Source organism: Columba livia, chromosome 4, assembly GCF_036013475.1.
Source record: "Columba livia isolate bColLiv1 breed racing homer chromosome 4, bColLiv1.pat.W.v2, whole genome shotgun sequence".
NCBI classification, from domain to species: domain Eukaryota; kingdom Metazoa; phylum Chordata; class Aves; order Columbiformes; family Columbidae; genus Columba; species Columba livia.
This window is the reverse complement of record NC_088605.1, coordinates 62,079,775-62,104,276: the sequence shown is the minus strand read 5'-3', so window position 1 is coordinate 62,104,276 and position 24,502 is coordinate 62,079,775. Positions and strand designations below refer to the sequence as shown.

General features: G+C 37.3%; 2 long non-coding RNA genes across 4 annotated transcripts in view; one reads left to right on the top strand and one right to left on the bottom strand.

Moving 5' to 3' along the window:
- The window catches only part of LOC110357094 (uncharacterized), a 245,989-nt gene extending 225,884 nt beyond the window's left edge, over positions 1 to 20,105 (top strand). For 2 of the 3 annotated variants that reach the window (XR_010472404.1, XR_010472406.1), the window contains one exon: positions 4,516 to 9,277. This is a non-coding gene — a long non-coding RNA (uncharacterized LOC110357094). The other variant, XR_010472405.1, reaches the window with a different exon arrangement.
- On the bottom strand, positions 187 to 20,396 carry LOC110357095 (uncharacterized). Its single transcript, XR_002410537.2, has 3 exons — positions 20,246 to 20,396; positions 19,026 to 19,127; positions 187 to 344 (listed from the first exon to the last, which is right to left on the bottom strand). It is a non-coding gene; the product is annotated as an uncharacterized LOC110357095 (long non-coding RNA).
- Positions 20,397 to 24,502: the final 4,106 nt, after the last annotated feature.

Below are 24,502 nucleotides of genomic sequence, written 5' to 3'. Positions count from 1 at the left end.
CATATTGTGTATGACTATCTATAATGCATTAGCAAACAGTTGTTTGATCATTTATACTGTCATTCTTTGTGGTTGAAATGATGTTAGAATGAAAAATGAAACAAACTGTGGGTTCACTCTCCCTGTTTTTATTTTCTTCTCTATCTCTTTTTGTGTGGTGTTGGTCCTTTCTAATATTTTTGGAAAATGAAGGTGATTTTGTCTCGTTCTGTTTCTCTTGCTCTTCTCTTTGTGTGATTATCATTCAGTACTCAGTCAGCTATTCAATAAGTTCACCAGTGCAGCTGCCTTCAGAAGAAGATGCTTCCTATTCTTTGCTTTCATAGGCTCATAAATCCAGCCTGCTGAGAATATTAAAAGGAGAAAAATACTCAGGCAGGAATAAAACATATCGAAAAGAGAAAGCGAATGTAACTGGGGAAACATTTACTCAAGATTACGTATTAAGCAATTTGCTCTTTAGTACTGAAGGAATATATAGAGAGAATATATTAACTGTACTTACCAAGAGCCCACTGCATCCATCAAATGCTGTTAAAAATGGCCATTTTTGAACAAGGAGAACATTCTGTATACCTTGTATTGTTTTTAAAAGTTATTTTTAGTGCAGTAAATACTAAAGAATGTCATTGTCCCTTGCATGAGCTCTCACTCATTATGTAGGAGGGCAACTTTGCCAGAGATGCTTGACTTAAGAACCCATTAAAATGAAAATGTACTCAGGAGCCTTGCAGGAATAGTGCTTGAAGACATGGGCGCCAAGCATGCTTGGCAGCCTGGAAAGCTTACAGATCTCTCCTAACAGGAATGCCATCACATTAAAGAATTAGCATAGCCCCAGGCGACAGACTTTTTTTTTTTTTTTTTTTTTTTAGTAGATGTGAATGACATTTTGTATCTGAGGCACATTTTTAATATTCCTTATCTGCACATAAGTTTTTTATGACTACATTAAAAAGCAAAAGGTTGGTTTGTTCCTGTTGACATTTGTTCCTGTTCCGCTCTCTCACTGGGCATTATATTTCAAATAAAACTCTGATGTTCATCTCTCCTTCCACAACTTCCTCACTCCCTCCAAACGTTACTACCGCCTCCTTCTTCTGAGACTCTTTTTCTGATAGGCAGAACCTGTTCTGTCATTCTTTCTAATCTCTAACAGATGTTACAATTTCAGTAAAACTCCGACAAAAATCCCTGTATTTTACCTTCCTTGCCATGCCTCCAAATTCACTCTTTGAAAATGTAGATAAAATATATTAATAAACACAGAAAGAATCTGCATATCAGTATCTGAAAACCTAAAATGAACTCTTTTCACTGACCCTAGGCTACTATAATTGAAGTCAGGGAAAATTGGAAAAATAATCACTGAGCAGCCTCATCAATCAAACCAGCAGCTTAGACTGCTAATTATTCCCTGGTGGGGATACCTGAGAATTTAGGAATTACAAATATTTGGCTCTTCTGACCACTCACCAAGGAAACTCAGGTTATTGATTCAACTACATCAAAATAATCCACCTACTTCTCTGTTTCTTTCTCTTGGGAAATTTTATTGCATAGACTTCTCTGGCAAAGAATGTATAACCAAAAAATATAGTTGCTGACAGCTACGCCTCATAATATCCTAATGGAATCCATTTTGTCCAATTGCTTTATGTATTTGCAACATAGAAAAAACCCCTGTCTTTTCTCCACATTAGTCAAAAACTCTGTATAGAGGCAGCTGTTATATTTTTTCCTAAGGGTGCACAAAGCCTGAAAAAGAGCAGTGGGGAAGCCGAGTCAGGAAGCTGCAGTTGTTTCTGGTTCCTTACATACACATGGTAGAGTCTGAAATTGCTCCATCCATCAGGCTAGTGCAAATTGTCCTTTCAGTCCTTATTAAACACAGCCAGCAGACTAATCTCACTTCACTGCTGGTGTTTATGTGAGGTAAGAACATAGTCATGACCTGGTTTTAGTGTCTGGTTTCTCAATGAAAATCAGGAATAACAAGTGCCTAAACTCTCCAGTGCCTGGGGATAATTACTAGAAGTGTTTTGCAGAGATATGCCAGGAGAAGAACAAGGAATCCGTTTTCCATGCAAGAGCTTCCTACAATTTGTCCCTGACAAACTCCAGGCATAGATTCCAGTTTTAGAGACTGTGAACAGCTGAGAACAGAGAGTGAGTGAATTAGGTCAAAGAGCTGCTAAGCCATTTTGAGTGAGATCTCAAAAAGTTTGATTTTTAGGCTAGCTTGGTAATTTCATGTAGGGGTCACATATTCTCTCTCCAACTTTCAATCCACTATTCAAAATTTTATTTGATTGCTATGTTATACTATCTGAAGCTTATTGCCAACGGACTTTGGAAAGTGTATATCAATGTTATTAGCATTAATTTATCTTTTAAAGCATGTGGTAACACTTCACTGCTGGTCCTCAAAAAATACCTGTGCAGCTGGTATTTTTTTTTCCCTGATGACAAAGGGCACCTGCTGAACACTCAGAATCTAGTAACATAACTTTCACAGCACAGAGCCTGAGAATCCTCATACATCACTGCGGTCTTCAGCTTACATCCATAAACACTCAGTAAAGACAGTTACAACAGATTTTCACACTTTTCATAAAAATATGCACTGCACAATTTTGATGTTTTTTTAAGAAAGCCCTCATTGCCTTGCTGTTCTAAGGCCACTTTGGTACAAGAATTTGTTATCTCGGCTGACAACTGCACTGAAGCCTGTAATAAGAATCTCCTTTTGCTCTAACAAGCAAATTCCCTGTTTTCTGAGAATCCTCTCTAGGAAGGCAGTGCTGAATGTGTATCAGACTTGAAAAGAAAGCCTATCTACACTGCCATTTTCGCTTTTTATTTTTCTAATTTGCAACTCAGCTCACGTTGAGCTCAAAGAAGCAATTTTGCGTTGAAAATACTGCAGCTGGTTTCCTCCAGTGCTCCCCCTATTCATAGCAGAGGAGGCAGTGGTGGGTTTACGCAAGATTGGTTTAAATGGGAAATCAATACTGGTTGCTCAGTTCCTACAGAAGAGCTGAACTGGGCTGGATTGGCTCCAAGGAGAAAAAAGGATTTGAGTGGAAAAAACTGGCTGCCAGTGGGATAGGTACTCTGCTGCATACGAGGCTGTTTGGGTCGCTGCCACGGAACCCATCACACGAAGTCTGAGATAACCTGGCTTACCTCCTACCATCTGTTTTTGAATGGATGATAAATATTGGAAAAATAAAAGTTGGAGGCTTTTTTTCCCTAGGCATGTATTAGCTTATAAATACATAAATGTTTCTGTTCAGCATCACTAGGAATTTGTACCTTGTGCTGTACTAACCAGTTACAAAAGGGATTGAAAACTTGTTCTGCAGATGAAAAGTAGAATCGTTGGTGTGATTCCTTGTTCTACAGCTAAGGAAAAATATGTGATCTAATTAGCAATTCCATCAGACATTGCTCAGTGATTGGAACTTACTTTCACAGAGTCTCACTCGACAAGACTTTCTATTTAATTTCTTATATTTAAATTTTCTGTGGAATAAATCTCAATAAAATTCACATTTCTGAAATCTGTGCCTCTGTGCCATTTTATTTAGATGAGCTTAGAAGAAAAAACAAAGATGATAGTGAAAACACTGTAATAACTTAATTGTTGTGTTTTGTTGGATGGTCAGCCCATTAGTTTGGTTGTTCTTTAACCTCTACTAGTACTGTGCAGAATGCAGTGACATGTTATGATCTTTCTTTAGACTTTCTGTCATTATTTTGCAACACACTAAATATGGGAGATGGATATTTTTACTGAAAGTCCTTATTGCGTTGAATTCAGATCTGTTTACCTGCTGTTCCCCAAGCAGTCCCAGAGCCAGAGAGGCAAAGGTGAATCTCATGGGGGGAAACTGATACGGTACAAAAATTACGTTTTAATTTGAATATCTGTATGGTTTGAGATTTTGAAAGCTTTATAATACCTTTATAACCAGTCAAAATGACTGATGATGACAGGCAGGGAACTTTGGGAAGAAATCTTTCAACATCAGGCACAATTAGATGTATAACTAGAAGACATCCCGGTAAGGACAAAGAGGCAAAATGGGTTCTAAAACCAGGAAGGTAGGTGAGGAGAAAAAACATTTCATGTGAAGATAATTTACATTTAAAATACTTAATTAAAACACCGCATCTCTGATGCTTAGAGAAAGGGAAAAGAGTTTTCTACTAATATCTACAGGTAAATTTTCAGTGAACAATGGCCATTTGTGCTATCCATTCCTACTCTTATACGGTTTAGACAATTTTAATAGCTGTCCCAGTTAGAGATCTTAAGGTTTTGTCTGGTGTGATAAAGATCTGCTTACTATACTAACAAAGCTATCAACAATGAAATCTTGAGCCAAATGTGTATGCTTCATTTATGCAATTTGTTTTAGTAGTCATTGTGAGTACTTGTGTGATCAAGGTGAATAACACTCAACTTTTTGTTTATTGACAAGAATGCAATTATTAATGTCTTTACAGTATTTCCTGTATGGAAGCATGTGAACTTTGGAAGGAATGGAGAAATTTGCATTCAATACTTGACATTATACTGAAGTGTGTTGTGGCCTGTGTCTCCACACTGAAAATTGAAAAAAATGTATCTTCAGTTTCTCGATGGCAGTTCTCCAGTGATCTTTCTCTGCATAATTCTTCCCAGATGAAAGTAATTATTTGCTACAGTGATTAAAAGTGAGAAAAATAAAAAGTATTCCAGAGTTTTTCAAGCCGAGGTTCTGTGTTTCTTCTTATTCCTGAATGTAAAGACTACATTGTTTCTTTCTCAATATTGGGTTCACAGGTCCCTCATGTATTCTAAAGTCTGAGCCAAAATCTTTTAAAGCACAACAATGTCTTCATATTAGTAAAAGTATTTGTCGTTACTCTCGACTCATCTATTCTACTTGGACATAGCTGTTTGTTTTGTTTTGTTTTTTCCTGATATCTGTTAAAGAATTTTCACATTGAGAATGTGGGCTTGGATGTATTCCCTATGAAAACCACTTTGTCCAACAGTATAATTCATAGGGGAATATAAATATCACTATATATGACATTATATACATACGTATCTACACATGCAGGATTTGTTCCACTGTTTGGGTCAGTATTCACTAACTGCACAGCAGACCCGTGTTGGTGCCCACAAAGTCTCAAATACAAGACAGTTTGCTGAATCATTGGATGGCTTATCTCACTTAGCATGTCAAACCCATCACCAACAGTGAATACTTTTGTCCTGGACGAATAGCACAGGATAACTTCAGTCGCATGTAGTGTATACTGCCTTTCTCAAGTGACTAGTAAGAGGTTGTAGAACTGTACTAAGCCTTATTTTTCTTATGGTCACCACTATGAGACAGCTAAGCCATTCTGTGATAGTTGCAATAGGTGTAGTGACAAATTTTCTGCGCAAGCTTTGTTTTTTCCTCAGTGACCGCTAATAAAACTCTGTGTTCTGTAGTCTTAATCACAGTAAGCACAGAGCCTTTTTCAAACCATAGTGTGCCACCCATATGATCTGGTCTTTGAAAGATGTTTTTTATTCTGATAAAATGTTAATCAGAGATCACGGGAAAGTTTTTCTCTCCTCTTTAGTGCGGAGAGATCCTGGTGTCTTTTCTCAAGGAAAACCATGGTTTGTGCCACTCTGTTGTAGATGTGTCTTCAAGATACTGTCCAATATTCAGAATCCAGGTATTTTTCTCTACTTTCGTGTTACTTGCCACTGCATAAGCACTGAACAATGATGCCACATAATTTTTTTTTTCTGTTTCTTGGTTTCACTTATTGTTCTGAATCAGTAGCTATCATTACTTTGATCCAGTTCAGCTGTCCTTGCATTTCTTCCTGTATTTCTTGTATTTCTTAATGGTTCAGAGGAATGCTTGAAAGAATACTAGAAAGTGAAATCTCAAGTCTTCATGTAGTCCTGGTACCAGTAAGTAGAATCTCCACAACTATATGTGTTTGCCAGAGTTCCTAGTATAATTATGTGTTCACCAATTTTGCATACTTGGCACATTTTTGCATTAATTGTTACTAAAATAAGTAGTTATAGAGATGCTGTAAATTTGGTTACTTTTGCAGGTGTATACAAGCCCGCTTCCAGTTACCTTCTGCTGGTAATTTACTCCTACATTCATCCAGCTGGTTCCATGCAAATAGTTAGGATCTTGGACCCTATCCAAAATCCACTGTTTTAGAAATACTTGTTCGTTAAAAGTAAGGTCTTAATGAGGTACTCAGATTCTAGATTACTCTAGGATTTTAATAAAGCTACCTTTTGCAAGCATATTTTGAGATTTCATTTTTATTTACAAAGTGTTTTCAGAAAACGCTGTCTACAAAATCTCTCTCCAAAAAAAAAAAAGTCTCAGTGAATATGAATTCAAACCTAATGGATACTGGCTGGTATGCAAGTTACACAGGCTGCTGTCTACAACTTGCTCACTTTACCACTCATTTACCTGCTGCAGATCTATGGCTGCTTACTTAGGGAACTGAGATACAAGTTTCTGATTTCCCAGCTTGATTTGCCACCTTTACAGTTAGTCTGGTAGGTCAAGAAGGAGCCACATGTTTACTTCACCAGAAACACTTGAAAGCTTGCTTCCTTCCTTTCTTCTTTCTAGATCTTTTTGTGAACCCCAGACATCTAGTACCTGTACAGAGGAAACCAGATTGTCCTTAATTCTTGGAATCAAAGGTTTCCTTGGCTCATGACTGTCTACCAGATGGGCTTCCTCAGATTTTTCCCTTATAAAGAATTTTGAGATTTATTTTCAAGCAAAAGTAAAACAAAATAAACCACCAATTCTAAAAAAAAAAAGTGTAATTGCCTTTCAGTTGAAGAAATACACCTGGAAGTACAGAAGTATCTTTGTATTTTGGGAAGAGCAGGTAAGTGTTGTCCTCTAAGGTCAAGAAATAGACATGATCTGAAATGTCATTAACACAAAATTTACAACATTTTAGGCTGCAGATCAGGAAACACTCTGCTCAGTTAAATTAGTTTCACCAGTACATACATGCATCTTAAATCTCTAGCATTTCAATGACTGAAAAACAAAGAGGGGGATAAACATAAAAAAGAGAAAACAGTAAGTTTGATTATAAATCAACATTTCTAAGACCATGAACTAGTTTTATATTTTAGACAGCACAATATTTTCAATCATGAAAGAGAATATGAAAAGGCAAAGAAAAAACCCCTATACTCTAAATAAAAAATATTCGTACAAAAAAGAGAGAAACAAAGGCAAGAATAATGACACAGAATGATAAGCACCTTGTGAAATTTCATGCCATACTTATTACTTATAGATTGTATTTGCCACTTTCATATATTATGATAAGAAAAGTCACAGATACAGAAATAGATTATAATCAGAGCACAAATTATTGCCATCTACTTTTAGGACAAGACAAATAAAATGATAGAGGAAAATTTTCATGTAATATTAAAAGCAGAACTATTGTTACTGCCTTAATGTAGTATAAAATTAAAGACTGTGATCTGACCCATGCGTTAGTGACAGGTAACCTTTGAAGTTGATAATGTGTTAGTAACGAAGAGATTACATTACAAATTTTCATTAAAGACAGATGAACCTGAATGGGAAGTTCAGGGAATGTGGATCCAAACTGTTCTCTGTGAATACGGTCCTAGGTCCGACATGTCTCCCAGTGAGCAAGCAGCACAGCACAGGGCCTTTCAAAGTTTGGCGTTATAGAATTTGCCAATTACAAGTCTGACTGATTCATGGGAAAAGACCCAAGTGATGTGTGTGCCAAGGTGCGAGAGTGCAATTTTTTGTGGGAAGATTTTCCTTTTTCTGTTGAACAAAGTGCTGTAAACATTCTTTCTACTAGAGAACTGTTCTATAAACAATTTTGTCACCATGACTGGGTTGTGCAGAACATCCTGGAAGGCACTGATTGTTTGTCTGCAAAAAAAAAGCCTTCTGTTGGATTGGAAGATTCAGACTGGTTATAAAAGGAGCTGTTCTTTATCCCTTGATTTCTGTCTTACTGCCAATATTTGTGATTCTGTTTGTAACAGTTGCTGTTTAAGGCTTGCCATGCTTTGTGATAGCTTTGCCATTAGGTTTTATGGGAAGCGTAACTTACGGAAATGCTTGTTCTGAGTTTCCATAGTTTATATCACAAAGAACTGTGAAGTTAAAGACAATGTCTGGTGTGGAGAGTGGGAAAGGGGCTGAAGTATAGTGAACTCCTCTACAGATACATACACACAACATGCATACCAGTAACTACTAAAGTCAATCTGAGTGGTTTTGACTGATTATATCTATGCCATATTTACTTTTTCTATTTTAAAATGTTAGTGGTTATACTGTTTACTTACATATTGCAAAATCAGCCTATTAGACTGAAACTCTCATTCCATTTATGAAGGATTTTATTATTTTGCTTTTTAAATTTATAAATCTCTCTCTTAATGCTTTAACTGGGGACTGAGCGGCAGATAGGCAGAGCCGTTGATGTTCACTTCAGCAAACATCATCTCAACTATAATCCTTAATCAATGCTTTACCTTCTAGCCCTTGCTACTTGCCAGTGTGTGGATCCTGCCCTCAGTGGGCCTGATTACCAATTAGGGAACAAGAAACATATGCTCCAAATCACAGTTCAGTTTACTGAAAATGTTTGAACACTGACAGCAAATACTAGTGTATCTACAAATGTGTGCATAAGCTTTTTCAAATCTCTCAGGACTTTAATTACCAGGTCTGTGGTCTACTTTAGAGCTAAACAGACATTGAATTATCAATGGATTTTGAACCATCTGTGAACCTTATAACTGAACATTTTGAAATTTTCAAATCAAGTATCAAACTTTATGAAAGGCAAAAATGTACCACTAAAGGATGAACATTTATGTGACTCATGTGACAAGTATTATGGGGTGGCTATGACAACAAGCAGAAATTTATTTTCCTAAAAGAGCATTCTGTGCAGGAGCAATGGGAAGTCTGCTGTGGATATGACACGTCACTGAATGTGTTACACAATGCCACTGTATTTTTCTTTTCCAAGTAAGCAAATAAGAACAAACCCTGTATTTCCCTAGAACATGGGCACTAGTTTATGTCCGAGTTACTACTTTAAATATGGGAGATAAACTAATAAGTGTGTAGTCGGCAATAGCTGCAATATTAAAATACGTATGTTTTAGAGCAGCTTTCTATGTACATAAAGTAAAATGAAAATATTATTTCTTCTAGAATAATGAAATCCAATATGGCTAAATAAAAAGGAAAGTAAAACACCATTATCAGTGGAGGAAGCTTGGATCTACCCTTTGCTCTGAACCAGCTGTGGCCATTCCAGCGATCCCTTTTGCAGTACAGAAGCAAAAGGACCATCAAGGTAAGTGGTTTGGGTTACATTTCCTTCAGAAAGACACTGATTCTTGTACTGAAGCTGAAGCCTTATGACAAGGGATTATCACAGCTGTAGTTATTTTTTCATAATGGTTAATTATATTCATTGATCAAGCACTTTATTGTATTTCTGGTATTAAATTGCCTGGCTTGAAGTTCCAGCTGTTTAAGTTTGTTGTGTCTGTGTTTACAGCAAAACCAGGCCACCTACAGATACCTGCTTTTCTTACAAACATGTTGATGCTCAGGTTCTTTACCTGCTCTTTTAACACCTCAGTCCACCTTGTGGACTCTGGTAACATCTCAGAAAATGCTCCTCAGCGTTTTGAATTTGACTAAATTTCTATGCCATATGACATGTATGATAAACTCTCCAAATACTGATACCATTCCACAGCTAATGAGAAATTCAAAACCTAATCTAAAATAGAAGCTGTGAGATCTCTTAAAAGTATTTCCAAAATAGACATCCCCTTGTGTGCATTCCCTTGTGCATCTCATCAGTATGGCCTGACAGAAGACAGCCTTAAAAAGACAAGGAAAAAAGGATGGAGGGAAGGAGGGAAGGAAGGAGGGAAGGGAGGGAAGGAAGGAGGGAAGGAAGGAAGGAGGGAAGGAAGGAGGGAAGGAAGGAAGGAGGGAGGGAAGGAAGGAGGGAGGGAAGGAAGGAGGGAAGGAAGGAGGGAAGGAAGGAGGGAAGGAAGGAGGGAGGGAAGGAAGGAGGGAGGGAAGGAAGGAGGGAAGGAAGGAGGGAGGGAAGGAGGGAGGGAGGGAAGGAAGGAGGGAGGGAAGGAAGGAAGGAACTTATATACCTAGCAGTATGTTACTTCACAAATAGTCCCAATGAAATAGTTGCTACAATAAAACGTTGATAATTTTTTAGTACCAGTAGTGAAACTTTTAACACAGATTAGGATCATTTGGCTTTCACACTGATATGTTAAGTCTCTTTGTGGACGACTTTGTAAAGAACCGACAAGTGGTCATAAAGTATACAAAGAGAAAGTAGACTCCTATTTAAATGTATTTAATGGGGAACTGCTGGTTTAATATAATTTTTACCTTGCCTCAAGAAATATTATTAAAAGTAAATTTTAGACTTATTAATTGAATATTTTTTTTAAGTATTACCGTGTTAACATGTTAAAGATGACTAATCAAAACACGTAATAGCATTTTAACCCTTTTATTGCAGTTTTTTTACTTAGCAAGATATGACTCTATCAGTATCAAGTTTATTCCCTCACAAAGAAGAACAGATGCTTGTTATCTACTTCTCAGTTCAGTGCCGAATTCCTAACACTGAAACACTAGAGAGCAAACCCTTAAAAGTCCCCTGTGTTCCAAGCCCTAAGCCAATGGACTGGCAGATGTTTTTAGCAATGATAACGGGCACAGAGCGAAAAGCTTAGATGCAAAACTCTGTTTTTTCAAGCTGCCTCAAAATGGTTCAATGGACATCTGAAAATGAAAATGCAGGGTGACTAGTCAAATTTGAAAATAAAGGTATGAGGGCAGGTAGATTAGATTGCATTTTCAAAGCCACATAGTGTCTAAGTTCCTGCCATTTTAAATATTAGTGGAAATTGATGGTTCAAATGCTTTAATTTCTGAAAATTCTAGCCATTAGTTGTCAGTATAGGATTAAAATGCTGCTTAATCTCTTCTCATGGATAGATCTCTTTCCTTACAACAGCAATTTTTTGTGTGCTAAGAGCATCATTGGGAAATAATTTCAAACAGAAGGAGCCTAAAGATTTCTTCCTTTAAGATGGTTCTACTGTGTAGAGGATTTTTCCTCAAATTCTAACAGATTAAATATTTGCATACAATATAAATTATTTTTACTTGATCAAATTATGTATATCTCACAGTTAGATGTGGATCTTACAGTAAGACTCAAAAACAACACTACAATAAGGAAACCTTACAGATTTCATTTTTAGCTATTCCTTGACCATTCATTTTACCATATATTTTCAGCTCCTAGGGAAGCTTCTCAGTAAGAACAGAACTTGTCTCACAGATATGATACACCTTCTTTCTAAAATAATGCTCTGAATTTTAGATAAAAGCTTTGCATTATAAATGTACAAAGCATTCTGCCAGGGAGTGTAATAAATCTGCCTTCAAATATTACTCTGATGTATAATGTATAACAAAAAAGAATAGAACCATTTTAAAAGAAATAGGCACTTTTCCATCTTACTGTCTTTAAAATCTTTCCTAACCCTTCAAAATGTGGATGACCAGTTCGCAATCAGAACTAGAAAAATGGGTAAGCACTGCACTTAACTTTCTAACTTTAACAGGTGTCTTTAAATAACAAAGACTAGCCTCACAAAAAAAAAAAAAAGAAAAAATACATTCTTTTTCTGAGTACAGTGACTACACTCATTTCATGGTGAAGTCATCCCTTTATCTGATAGTTCATTCACTGCCATTCCTTTCAAAATGTCACACTTTCAAAATACAAGAAAACAAAAAAACCTGAAGTGATCGCGTGATGGCTTTCAGATATTATACTCTTGAGATATCTTTTATCTTTTGTTTTCATACTGTACATGCAGAGCTTTTGTTTCTGAATATATTTGCAGACATGTTGATTTTTTCATGTTAGAAAAGCCATGTAATTTAAAAAATGCACCATAACCATGTTTTTTTTCATGTTGGAAAACTGCATTTTGCATTCAACTCTGCCCCTCTGCAAACGAGAGTTTAGGAAAGTATTGTATTAGAAGGAGAGGTTTGCTTTCTTAACAGAGTACATTTTTGTTTCCAGCACTGAGTTTTTCAAAGGGAGTATGAATAGGAACTAAGGGATTGAAGTTATCAAAGCCATTTAATTCCAGAGAAGCTGGGAATCGGCTCTATCAGAATATTTCATGTTAATATCTACACTGTTCTTATGCAGAAATTATGAAGCTATAATATGTCCCAGCCCATTGTTCCCTTTTATGAAACAAAATAGTTATTGATAAAAAGGCACTTCTTTCAAACATCCAGTCTCATGATATTTGGACACTTTTAATGTAGCCATACACCTATTAAAACAAAAGCTAGGAAAGAATGATACAGAGAATTATAGGCATGGTTTTGTACCCTTTCTGTAAGTAATTCTTATGTGCACAAGCAGCCCTGTTAATACTGATGGAACTACTCATGTGAATAACGACTACTGTGTAAGTCAGGACTAGAGAATCAGATCAAATATGACTTGCCCAGATAGGGAATCTATTACAAAATCAAAAATAGCAGCAAGTTTACTGCTTATTCCTGGGCTTTCTTTCCAGGATTTAAATTCTTGCCACGGTGATAAAATCTAGAAAGAGGAAAAGGAAAAAAAGAATGCAAGAAATATTCAAATGCACGTCTTGAGTTCTTATTTTCAGGAAGAGTCCTATTTTCTTTCACTGAAGCATTTACATTAACAGAGAATAGCAGATAATAAAATTAGCAGAAGTTACTGAGTTCTTAATGAAATGAATTCTTGACAGTATTTTCTTTTGTCACTGTTTTGTTTTGTTTTCCATTTTTCCTGTTAATATAATTAGTCACATGGATTTTCCGTTTTTAACATTGGTAGAGAGGAAAATTGAAAGAATTTGCTGTTCTAATATAATATACAATTCATTGTATGCATTAAAATATGCATGTCTTCTTCTTCAAAAGGCAGTTTTTGAATGATTCATGAAAAAAAAGTAATCTACATTAATAAAAAACCAGCTTTGTGAAATTCATAGGAAAACACATTTTGGAATGAGCAGAATGGCCAAAAGAATGGACATGTCATTCTCTCCATTGCCAGGCTTTGTTTTCATTATCTTCTCCCCTACTGTCAACATTCCTAGGAGTGTATACTAAACCTATTTTTAATTTTATATTGTCTATAAGTAATATGCATGCAGGTTCTGTGTGCATCATAATTCATAAAAATGTTATTTATAAAAATGGCAACACCAGCAACATATATCAAAGGCAGAACAGAAGTGATAAAGTAAATTCTCTCTGCGGAAATGTGTGGTATTTCTACAAATATTAATTTAACAAGAGGCTAAACCAAGAAAACTGAAGCCTAATGCCATTGGACTGCTACAGTCAGCTGACTTATTGATAAAAATTGCCAGATTGTGAAAGAAAAGCACATGTTGTCCTTCAGTTATTCTGAACTGTCCTAATATCTTTGGATATGAACATACTTATCATTTATCAAAGAAAAGCTGTTGATTCTGAAGAGTACAGACTTTCCTATTGCTATAGTTATTGTTTTACCTTGTGAAAACCAGAAATTACACTGCTATCATCTACATTGATTATTATTTAATTTATCCCTTCATGACCAGATAGTGTCATATTATAAACTGATGTTCTTTTCCTACATCTTTCTTCTTTTTTCATATGAAATCACCTCTACAAAGCTTTGCATTTACTGGATTATCCTCTTACCAAAACAGGAACCATGACTTCCCAAAGAAAATTCAGGCAATTCAGTGGAAACTGAATTGTAGCGGTAATACAACCACCATTTTTTCTGTGTGTGTAGAAAGAATAAGTCAGTAGCTAATAAATCAGATTGCGGATTAATATTATGCATTATCAACCAGCTTATCACTGATCTTCAACATTTCTATACCTCATACCATTTATATTTTCTACGCGGGGCAGATAAGGTGAACTCCTTAACAGGAGATTCTTAATCATGCACATGTTTGAGGTGCCTAGAATAGTATCCCTTTGATTGCATTCTATAGTCTAATTGTAGTCAACAGATGCCCTTAATAGCATTTGCCGACTGCTAATTTTGCCTTATGGTACTTTACTTGTAAACTTCGCAAACAAAATCAGTGACTCTTCCTGTTTCATTCTGAATAATGCTCTTTGCATAATATGTTTGGAGAAATTAATCACATGAATATTTATTTGACTGAATACATTAAATAAAATTAGGATATATATGTGTATTTACTGTGAAAGTATATTGTACTTAGATAAAATGAGAGACATCTAAAATATAAAAGGAATTTTTCATATGTGTATTTGTTGCCTATTCTGTGCAAAAGGTTGGTATATTTATCATATAAAAGCTTTCCTCTTTTGACTGATCAGAATGAGAGGTTGTAGAAATAGGGTTTGTCTATATGGAGTACTCTTAACAGTATAGAATGATAAGTTCCAAAGACTGAAGATTTAAAGGTTTATTTCTTGGACTCGGAAGGTTTTTTAATTTTTTTATTTTTTTTAATTCCAGACAGATTTACATCTCCCATGCGCCAGGGTGCTTTTAATGCTTTGACAGTATAGAGAGACCAGTATGTTAAATAATGAATGTGAAATTACATTTTGTGCAAATGAAAATTAGAAGCAAAATGGCTCATGAGTCTGGTTCTGATCATTTACACCAGTGTTACAGCTCTGCAGCCTAACTTTAATTAGCAGAGTTAATCGTGATGGATCAGTCTCATGGCAGGGGGGAGGGGGGCGTCACATTCTCTCTTGCACTGAGTAAGTGGTGGAGCCAGGGAGATGACAGAGAAATGTGATCAGCTCCCTGATTTTAAGGCCAGGCCTGACTCCAATGAAATCTGAAGCCGCTGCCAAGGAGCTTGGTGCTGTCAGGTCCTGGGCATTGCGCCACTGGAAAATAGCCACGTTGGATCCCTGTTCTGCTGTCCCAGCTCACCCCACGTGCTGGAAGGAGGCATGGAAATGCAGAGCCCAGCTGTAGTGCAGATGCATCAGCTCAGATGCATGCTCTCTGCAATACTTGTTTCTGGGTTATAGCCCAAAGGGACTAAAACCTAGCTTCTGAATCTGGTATTCTAAAACAATGAAGCTTATTAATAGGAAAGGAGAAGTGAAATTAGACAAAAGTGGAAATACAGTGGGTGCTCGGAATACCAAACTGCATAAAGCTGAGCAAAAAGTTCCCTGTGCACTAAAGGGAAAGACACAGTGTAATACAAAGGTCAATGCAGAGCTAGTGTTGGACCTTGGTGAACCCCTCCTCATTTGTACCAATTTATAACCACCATGAGGATCTTTTAGAAGTGATGGATGCAAGACACCCATTCCTGTATTTCTTCAAACCTAGTGCTGGTAAAAGAAGTTGGTATCCCAATTTTTATCTAAAATTTCACGTTTGTAATCAGATCAACGTAAGTTTGTGCAATTTTAGAAGTATTTCTTAAACTCTTACCTTTTATTTCTTTAATTGCAGTTTTATTGTATTTTAATTAAAAATACTTGATCTGCAAGCAACCTTCTTACTTTAAAATGTTGGTATTTTAATAGCTTAAAACCTTTCCCAGTTCTCTCCTTAGTAGAAAAACTGCTTGAACTGAATGAATAATTTTTGTTTTCTACAAACCAACAGTTTTCTAATGAAAGAAAATTGAAATTTCCCAAGCTAGTTCTAAATTTAAACAACTTAGCTTTACTGTGCTTGCACTTCTTTTGTGTCTGTCTTCTTCAAACACTGTATCAAATTAGTTTACTGAAAGAAACACTTGAAAATATAGTAAATAGTGATATAATGGTGGAAAATAAACATCAAATCAACATTTCAGACTCCAGTGACTAATACACACAGCATAAATCTGAGACTCAGAAGTAAACCGTCTAGCTGGTTTGCAGATGCCATGTGACCTACACACCTGATTAAATCAACTCTAAAGACTCAATGTTTCACATGAGTTTGCCTGTGAACCAAAGCAAGTTACAGCTTTAGGATTATTTTAAAAACATAATCTGTTTTACCAAAACAGCACCCCTCCGCCCCCTCCCATATTATTTATTTGATCATTTCTTTGGGAGAAAATTCAAACAGAAATAAAGTAGTGACTTCATATATATATATAAACATAATCAGTGTCATGAGTTGTGCTTCCCACCAACAGGTTACCTCACAGAATAAAAATAATAACTGAAATGCTTTTTTATGATAAGGTTTTATAAGCAGATTTACACACTGTGTACTCTGGCTTGCACACTTATTCATATGTTACATCCCACAGCTAATCCAAATTAGTATCAATAGAGAGGAAAGAAGAACACACAGAATGTAAAATTGCCTATAAAACATTATGATATGGTGAGGAAGGTTACTGGCTGCACATCCTGCTTGCTATTTCAAGTAATTGAAAAAATTAGCTTTGGACATGGTCACAGATGTTCCAGGCTTATGATATTCAGAACCACCTTTTTTACTTGAACAATTTGTGCAGGCCAGAGTTTAGCCTTACAGCCAAACATGCAGCTCCCAGCCTTACGAAGAGAAAACAAATGATCCGCATTTACAGCAGGCTCTAAATTTGCCAGAGAGACTCAGCCTGATACAAAAGGTCAGGAAAGAAGGGATATTCTCTGTAGTTACAGAAGCTTTTGACATAGTAGTTTCTCTTCACAAAAGAACGATGATACTTGGAAACAAAAAATGCTACCTGTATGCTACCAGAGCACAGCATTCTTAATATTGAATTTCAGCATTGTATTGCCAGCCATATTTATACAGCCATGAGGTATTTTGGGAAGGTGAAAAAAACGAAACAAAACACACCAGCATTTTCATGGGGTCAAAATAAGAGTCAGTATACCCTGAAGAGCTTGGCATCTTGTATGAACTTATGAATATGCCTCCCAAGGCAGGGTGTGATAAAAAAATATTGCTGGTGACAATGAACCACTCTAAAGAAAAAAAGTAGTAAGTGTTCACTGAATGAAAAAAAAGACTGCGAGCCAGAGAGAGAGTGACTTTTAAAATACAGGGGCAGAGCCAGCACTGAGAAGCTGGAGATGGAGAACAAAAAGCAATTAGTTTTGTGTTTTCTGTACACGCAAAGCTTATCTTTTTGATAGTGGAAACTTGGGTTACCATCAGAAGGAAAGATTTGCTCACTTTCAGGCAAACCCATCCGCCATAACACTTCTCAGGGTTGCTCAGATCTGAGCTGGTAAAAGTCTGGTATTACTTTACTGCCAGGATACAAGCTTGTACAAGACAAGCTAAGAAATTTAGTTCTCAAGGAACTAAAAAGGCACCTTGTGGAATTTTCAAGACATAATTGTATGATGCTTGCTGATTGTCACTGGACTTACTGTATAAGCCTAAATACTCTTGGAAAACTGTACAACCATAAATCCCTAGGCATCCAACTACTTGAAAACATTTGGTTCTCAAACCCTAGAGATATTTAAGAGAGAGATTCAAGCACACTCAGTGAGCAGCTTAGAAATCAGGAAAAAAAAAAGGTCACTAACTTTCTTAGCAGATTAACTTCTTCCTTATCATATTATGGTACATCCTATTGCACAGTCATTTCTGAAATAGCTTACTATAACCGATGCACAAAAAAAAAAATATGATTGACTCAGAAGAAACATGCTTTAAAAAATTCAGGACAAGATATTTAGGCTAATAACATTTCTTAACAGCTTGTTTGGGAGAAAAGGTGCTTACTTGTACACATTTGGCAAGCATGCTGTATTGCTTCTCCATTAAAAAAAAGAAAAAAAAAAAAAGAGTAAGAACAAGCAAAGCGTTACATGATATTAAATAAGATCAGGTGCTGTTCTTGAATAATGCATTGTGCTACACTTGTTCCTATTCAGAACTGCAGAATAATTATTATCACGCTATATTTAAAATATGAAATATTTAACTAAACTTAAACAAGCAGATGTTAGCGATGAAAGACTGATTTCACAAAGCTGTTGAAAAAAGGAAATATTTATCTTTCAGTCTTCTGCTATAGGAGAAAAAGTCTAATTTCTAGGCCTTTGTATAATTTCCTACTTCTTAAATTTTTTTTCATAGCAAATACCAAACATGAAACACCACCAGAATTCCATTAAGTTATTTCAACTTCAGAATTAGAAGAATATGCAAATGAAAAATGTTATTATTTCTTTTAAAGCTGAATGTTATAATACAGCCCTCCGTGAGGAAGTACCTCTTAACATTATCATACAGAAAACCCTGACAGGCCAGACTGTCTTCTATTCATCAGAGCTATACAAACTTAAAACTACCACAGGGATTTGGGATTTAGCTCAATTTTCCATTCCTAACTACCATTTATTTTATACAATATAGTAGAGATACATTTCTTACACCACCATAGCGACTTGGTTATCTTCAAGTTGGCTGACCTGTGCAGGCCCTGTAGTCATGACAAGTTGAGGGAGCCGTAAAAATAACTACATGTTTTAAAAGCTTTCTGTATAAATTTGTCTAAGAAAAGTCTCAGTAGCTAGTTTTCAAATTAACCTTGAATGTATATTGCAAGGCACTACCTGTTTATGGTCCAAATCCACAAACTATTTTTCTTTTTGATATGGAAAAGAAAGAAGTAAGATAGTTTTGCTTGTTTGGGGTAGATGAAATTAAGAATTAATTAATATTTCAGTGATATAAATCTGACTCTTAATGCATTTCCAGATACAGGGAGATTCACATAACCCTTTACTTTTTTTATAGGAAGTTTGAGAAATTCATCAGCTACTTTCTTTAGAAAATCTACATTTTGATTATCTCCTACAAAGAGTTATTTGTAGATCAATATACACATCTAACAGGTTACTCACTGTCCCACTGTCTCCTATTCAGTGATTTCCAGATGGAGGATTGCGATGATCTCCATAGTACCCATAAGCTGAAGCACAGGTGTACCTGCAGGAGCGTAACATCTGAAATGGAGCCAAGGAACATCAGAGTTTGTGTTGACTGAGCTGATGCTTATCCTTTTTTTAAGCAGTGAAAACTCTGGATCCACCAGCAATGCATCAACAAGCTCTACATCATAAATCAGAAAATACTTGAGATATAGCTGGTCCAAGGCCACTATTCAGACTTCAGCATCCTGAGTTGTCAAGTAGAACTGTACATTAATGAGGTGTTTTCTCTTTTGCATCAGATATACAGTTAATTTGTCAAAACCAAGCCTTTAACATAGACTCCTTACGGTTTACATTTTCACAATGCTCTTACTTATATTTTTGGTTGTGCTGTGAGATGTGTACTGTTTTAATGCAGCTGTCGATATGTTTTTCTTCTAATGTCATTTAGCATTACTTTTCTTGTTATCTTTACGTTGTTTGAAGATATATTAATACTGAAGTGTATTTTTTCTAATCTTTTGAATTAAAACTGTAATCACAGTGAGTTGTTTTCTTTCTCCCTTTTTCTGTAGCTGCTTTCCTTGGGTTTCACTCCCTTACTGCTGCTGTTGCGGGTGCTAGAAAGGGGGATTTAAAGTGACAGATAACACAGCACTCGGATCAATTATTTCTACTCTGTGTGTAGTTTCAGCCCATGTTTCAGACACGCTCTTTTTTTTTTTTTTTTTCCTCTTAAGTGGTTCAAGCCACTTTTAATTCATAGGAAAAAGCATTAGGCACAAAGTTTTTTTAACCATGATATGTTATGATGTCTTCTTCAAATTGTATTCCTTCCTTGTGTAGATAGATACTGGAGTGTTGGGAGCAATTAACATAACTCAGAGAACTAATTTCCTGTGGTTCTTTAACTCTGTATTTATGGCTTTCAAAAGAGTGGATCTGTACTCTAAGGATTAGTACAGTCTCTAAATTTTAGTTGTCGGACTTTTCTTTTAAGGAATTAAGATAAGAAAAATTCAGTGGTGGCTGGAAATCACAGAAAAAAAAAAAAAACACACCACCACCACACACACTTTGTGAAGGTTTTTTTTGGTTTTGTTATGTTTTAATTTTTTCCCTTTTTTCATGCTTTTAAGTGGTGTCGCAGGACTGCTCAGACCCTCCTTTGGAGCAGGTCCGTCGCACACCTTGCTGTCTTCGTTTCGGAATGTTCCGAGCCGGACTCGCAGGACTCAGCCCCAGACGGCGCTCCCGCATTCCCGGCCCGCTGCGCTGCCACCCGGCAGGTGGATGGTGAAGTTGACGTAGACAAAACCCGATTCCATTTGTTTCGCCCAACAGCTTTTGTCAACGTCACAGATGTTTCCCCTCGCGACGCGGGCAGGTGCCCAGGCGCGAGACTAAGGTGACGGCCACGCCCGTGCGGGGCTCAGAGAAACGGCTGAGTAGAAACGGCTGAGTGGAAGCAGCTGGTGGGCAGCCCCCTCGGCCCTCGGTCGAATCGCTTTCAGCTGGGATTTTCCACCACAAATAACCCATTTAAGGGCTGTTTGGGTCCCACGTACTGCCAGGTCCTGAGGCATTAACGGCTCTTAATTGCCCTTAATGGTCCTGAATGGCCACACCTGGACCTCACCAGTTCCCAGCCGCTATTTCAGCCACCTCAGGGCTTCTAGATCTCCTTTCTGAGGTGCTGTGGGGCTGGATTTTGGACCTGCCATGTTTCCTCGCCTTTGTCGACGGAGCCTTCGCACCGCCCTCCCTGCTGGCTGGGCCCGGGTGCCGCCGTGGGAAGGAGCCCGTCGCCCGGGCTGCGCTGCTGCCGCCGGGCAGCCCCTGTCAGGTACCTCGTGTGCGGAGCGTGGTGGGTGAGAGAAGCGGGGTGGGCTGAGGGTTTCTCCAGCAGCCGGGCCACTTGCGAGGGTGTCTCTTGGGGACTGTGTTCGTGGGCGAGCGGTACAACTAAGCCCAGGGCTTGATGCTCTCCGGTGCCGTCTTGCCTGGCGTGCGGGGCGCTCATCGGCACAACCATGCGGCTCCACTTGCTTTGTTCTATTGCCAGCGTTCAAGAGCGCGCTGCTCCGAGTCACTTTGAATGTGTTCTGGGATGGCGTAGGATTTGGCTCTAAACGCCTAGTTAAGAATGGGGACCCTCCCGGCTGTGCGGCCTGGAAGGGTTCAGCAGCAGTGGCAGGGGTGTGTGCCAAACATTCCGTCAGACTACAGCTTAATGTCTTTGGTTTAGGTGTTGTGGTATGCTTTCCAAACTCCTTTTGAGCCTCAGTTTAGCACCCACTGAGGATGGTGGGAAAGGTCCTGTAGAGCCGTATAAAGTACCTGGAGACCTTAAACTTCCACCCCTTTAGAAGACCTTCTTTTAACCTTCTGCACAATCTATGCATAATTCCTGACTAAACCCAACCCAGCATCCTACTTAAAACATATATCCTGTTAAGAAAATTATTAATAAACAAAACAAAAAAACCCACAAAAAAACCCAACTAAATGAAACAACAACCCCCCAAAAACCCGAAACCAAAAAACAACGAACTCTGAAGGTTAACTTGTTTCTTTGAATTTCTTGTCTGGATGCATTTTGGGGAGACTTGTTTTATTTATTATCTCTTATTACCAATTTCATTTTAATCTATTTAATGAGCTTCATCTCTGGCATCTCAAGCTGCCATCAATAGTAGCTGTCTACTAGAAGTATAGCTGCAAATGCAAGGAATACAATTACTCTAGTCAGGGTTCTTTTAAAAATGTGATGCATGGCAATCTCCTCCCACTTGTGAGCTCTTCGCATTCTATAGCAAGTAGAACAATTACTTACAAGGCAGTATAAGGTAAGTTTTGATGTATTTTAGCTGTGTTATTATGTAACCTGGCACTGAAAATGTTGAAAAATAGCCAGTGCTAGGATATTTGAACATGTATTTTGCAACTGGTGATCAGAGTTTGTAGCAGGGACACCTTTTTCCTTATTATGATTATAAAGTGGGTTACTGATTCATTTTTGTGTTTCTCTGCTACCAGCTTTATGGGTTAAGATTCTTGGTTACTTTTTAAAATTGAATGTAACTTATATGAATAGGAAGCACTGGGGATGTGGCATGTTTAAAAACAAAACGGATAAAGTAAAGTATCAACATGCACATGTTTGTTTTGGAAACTTCTGGTTGAATGCTGATGTACTCTGTGCAACTGGCAAAAAAGAAAAAGGGTTGTTTTTTTTTTTTTTGTGGTTTGCAGCAGATACTACACTATAGCATTGCTTTTCCTCCTTCTTGAGGGGAGAGAACAACCTCCCACTGAGGAAAAAATAGCTACTTCAGTGAACCTCTGAAGTTCTAATCACAGTCACCTGGCAAAATTACTTGATATTCCAACCATATCTTCTTGTGTAGTCATACATTTTATTAATAAGGTGGTTCTACATATGGAGTAGAGAAACATTGTTATGGAATTAATATATTCCATCATTCAGGCCATGTGGAAAAAGGGGCTTAGAGTAAAAGAGGTTTTACCCTAAAAGAGGTTTTACACAGCTATCTATGCTGTGCTCACTCCAAAGCATGCACTAGTATAAATTGTGAGAATCCAAACTGCTTAAAATCCACTCAGATATAAATGTTGAAGTGAAGGAGAATTGAGAATTTTTATAGGGCTGCAAAAAAAAATCTTGTTATCTTCTGTGCTGTATATTTGGGTGCATCGATGGTATATATCATAGTGATAACTAAATGATTCAGGGGTATACAACAGTGTAATGGTATTTGTTGTGCCTAGATCCTACTAGAGAGTGAAAACATTATAGTGCACTCAATAGTTAGTTCTCTGAAAAACTGGTGGCTAATTGGTTGTTTAATGAATGGGGTAAGTTGTTTGGGCCTGTTACTTACAGATGCTCTGCTACAGTCATGTTCTCAGAGTTCCCAGCATCACAGAGGTCCTTGGATTTCTCGAACTATTGTTTCAGGATGTCAGTAGACTGAAAGACCTCAGGACTTTTTTTTTTTTTTTAAACCCGTTTTTTCTCATAATGGAAACTAGAAACTTTTATTTTGTATGTTAAAGACAGATGCCATCAGGGAGCTTAAACTACCTCTTTCTCCTACTCTCTTGTATGTATTTAGTACTTTGTATGTAGTTAGAAAAGGCAGGAGTTATTATATGAGTTAAGCTTAGTAGACTTGAAGATATATCATGGTGCTTATAAGATGGTAGAAAATATGCTGTGGAAGTTGGATGGTTTCTCAGCCCACAATCCATATGTTGAATGCTGTAGCTTAGTGTGTGTCTGATGTGGAGACTTTTATATAAGAGCACTGGCAGGAAGATAGTTTGGCAAAAGTCATCTTCACAGTAAAATGAAGGGAATGGAGGAAGATGTGGAAGTACAGAAGGACTTCTGCCAGCAGTTATGTGGCCCAGCAAGAATCAATTAGGTTTTTCTTACTCTCTTTCCAAAAAGGTTTTAAGGCTGGTTAGAGAGCAAAATAGGTAAAGGCATGCAAGATGTTAGCTGTTGCTTGTTTTGGTACTAGTAGTAAGGCAAGGAATTCAGCTGTCCTAATTGCAGCCCAATTTGCAGAGGCTAGAATGTGACGTGTGTTAATGTTGTCCTTGTCCTGCTTATGGAGTACTAAAGATATTTTCTGTGTATAAAATTGGCTCAATTGGCCCTGCAGACTTAGAATGGTGAGCCAAATGAATAGCTTATGGGGTCCTGTATCCGAACTAGAGTGAAGGAAAACACTTCCTGTGCCTATAGGACTTGCTGTCTCTCTCTGTTGACAAAGTTCCACTTCATATAGATTAATACCTATTCACTGGAGTCATGAGCTTAATGAATTTTTGAGTAGTATCAGTTGACCTGAAAACACAGTTTTATTGAGTAAACTTTCTTGGAAAAAAAGGTTGCCCAGCCTCACTAGAAATATGACTGCAATTGACCCAGGCAACTAGAGCTTCCCATGCCTGCTGTTTCTTTTGGCATTGCTCTTGTGATGAATTGCCATAAAACAGGGATTAAAGGGAGGAGAGTATTTTTTTTTTTTCCCCTAGTGGAAGAATTAACTCATGCTTATTCTTGAATCTCACAATTTGCCATGTGTTACAGATTTTTGAGGCTCTGCAGAAACCTATGGGCTTCAGTAAGTCACTGCAGGAGAACAGTTATCTGCCTTGGCAGGACTTTGCATCTAGGCACTCTTCTTAACATGCTGCTGTTGTCTCAGAGGGTGAATAATTTCTTCCCCGCCTTAAGTTTTCTTTTCATGGATCTGAAGAGGGCTCCCATGGAGATCTGGAATGGTGTGCTATGTGATGTCAGAAATGGAAAACCAGAGGAGAGATTGAAGAAGAAGGATTCAAATGCAATTTTTCTTACAGACACTGTAGGAAAACCCTCTGTTCTTTGTGCGTGTGTGTGTCCCACAGTC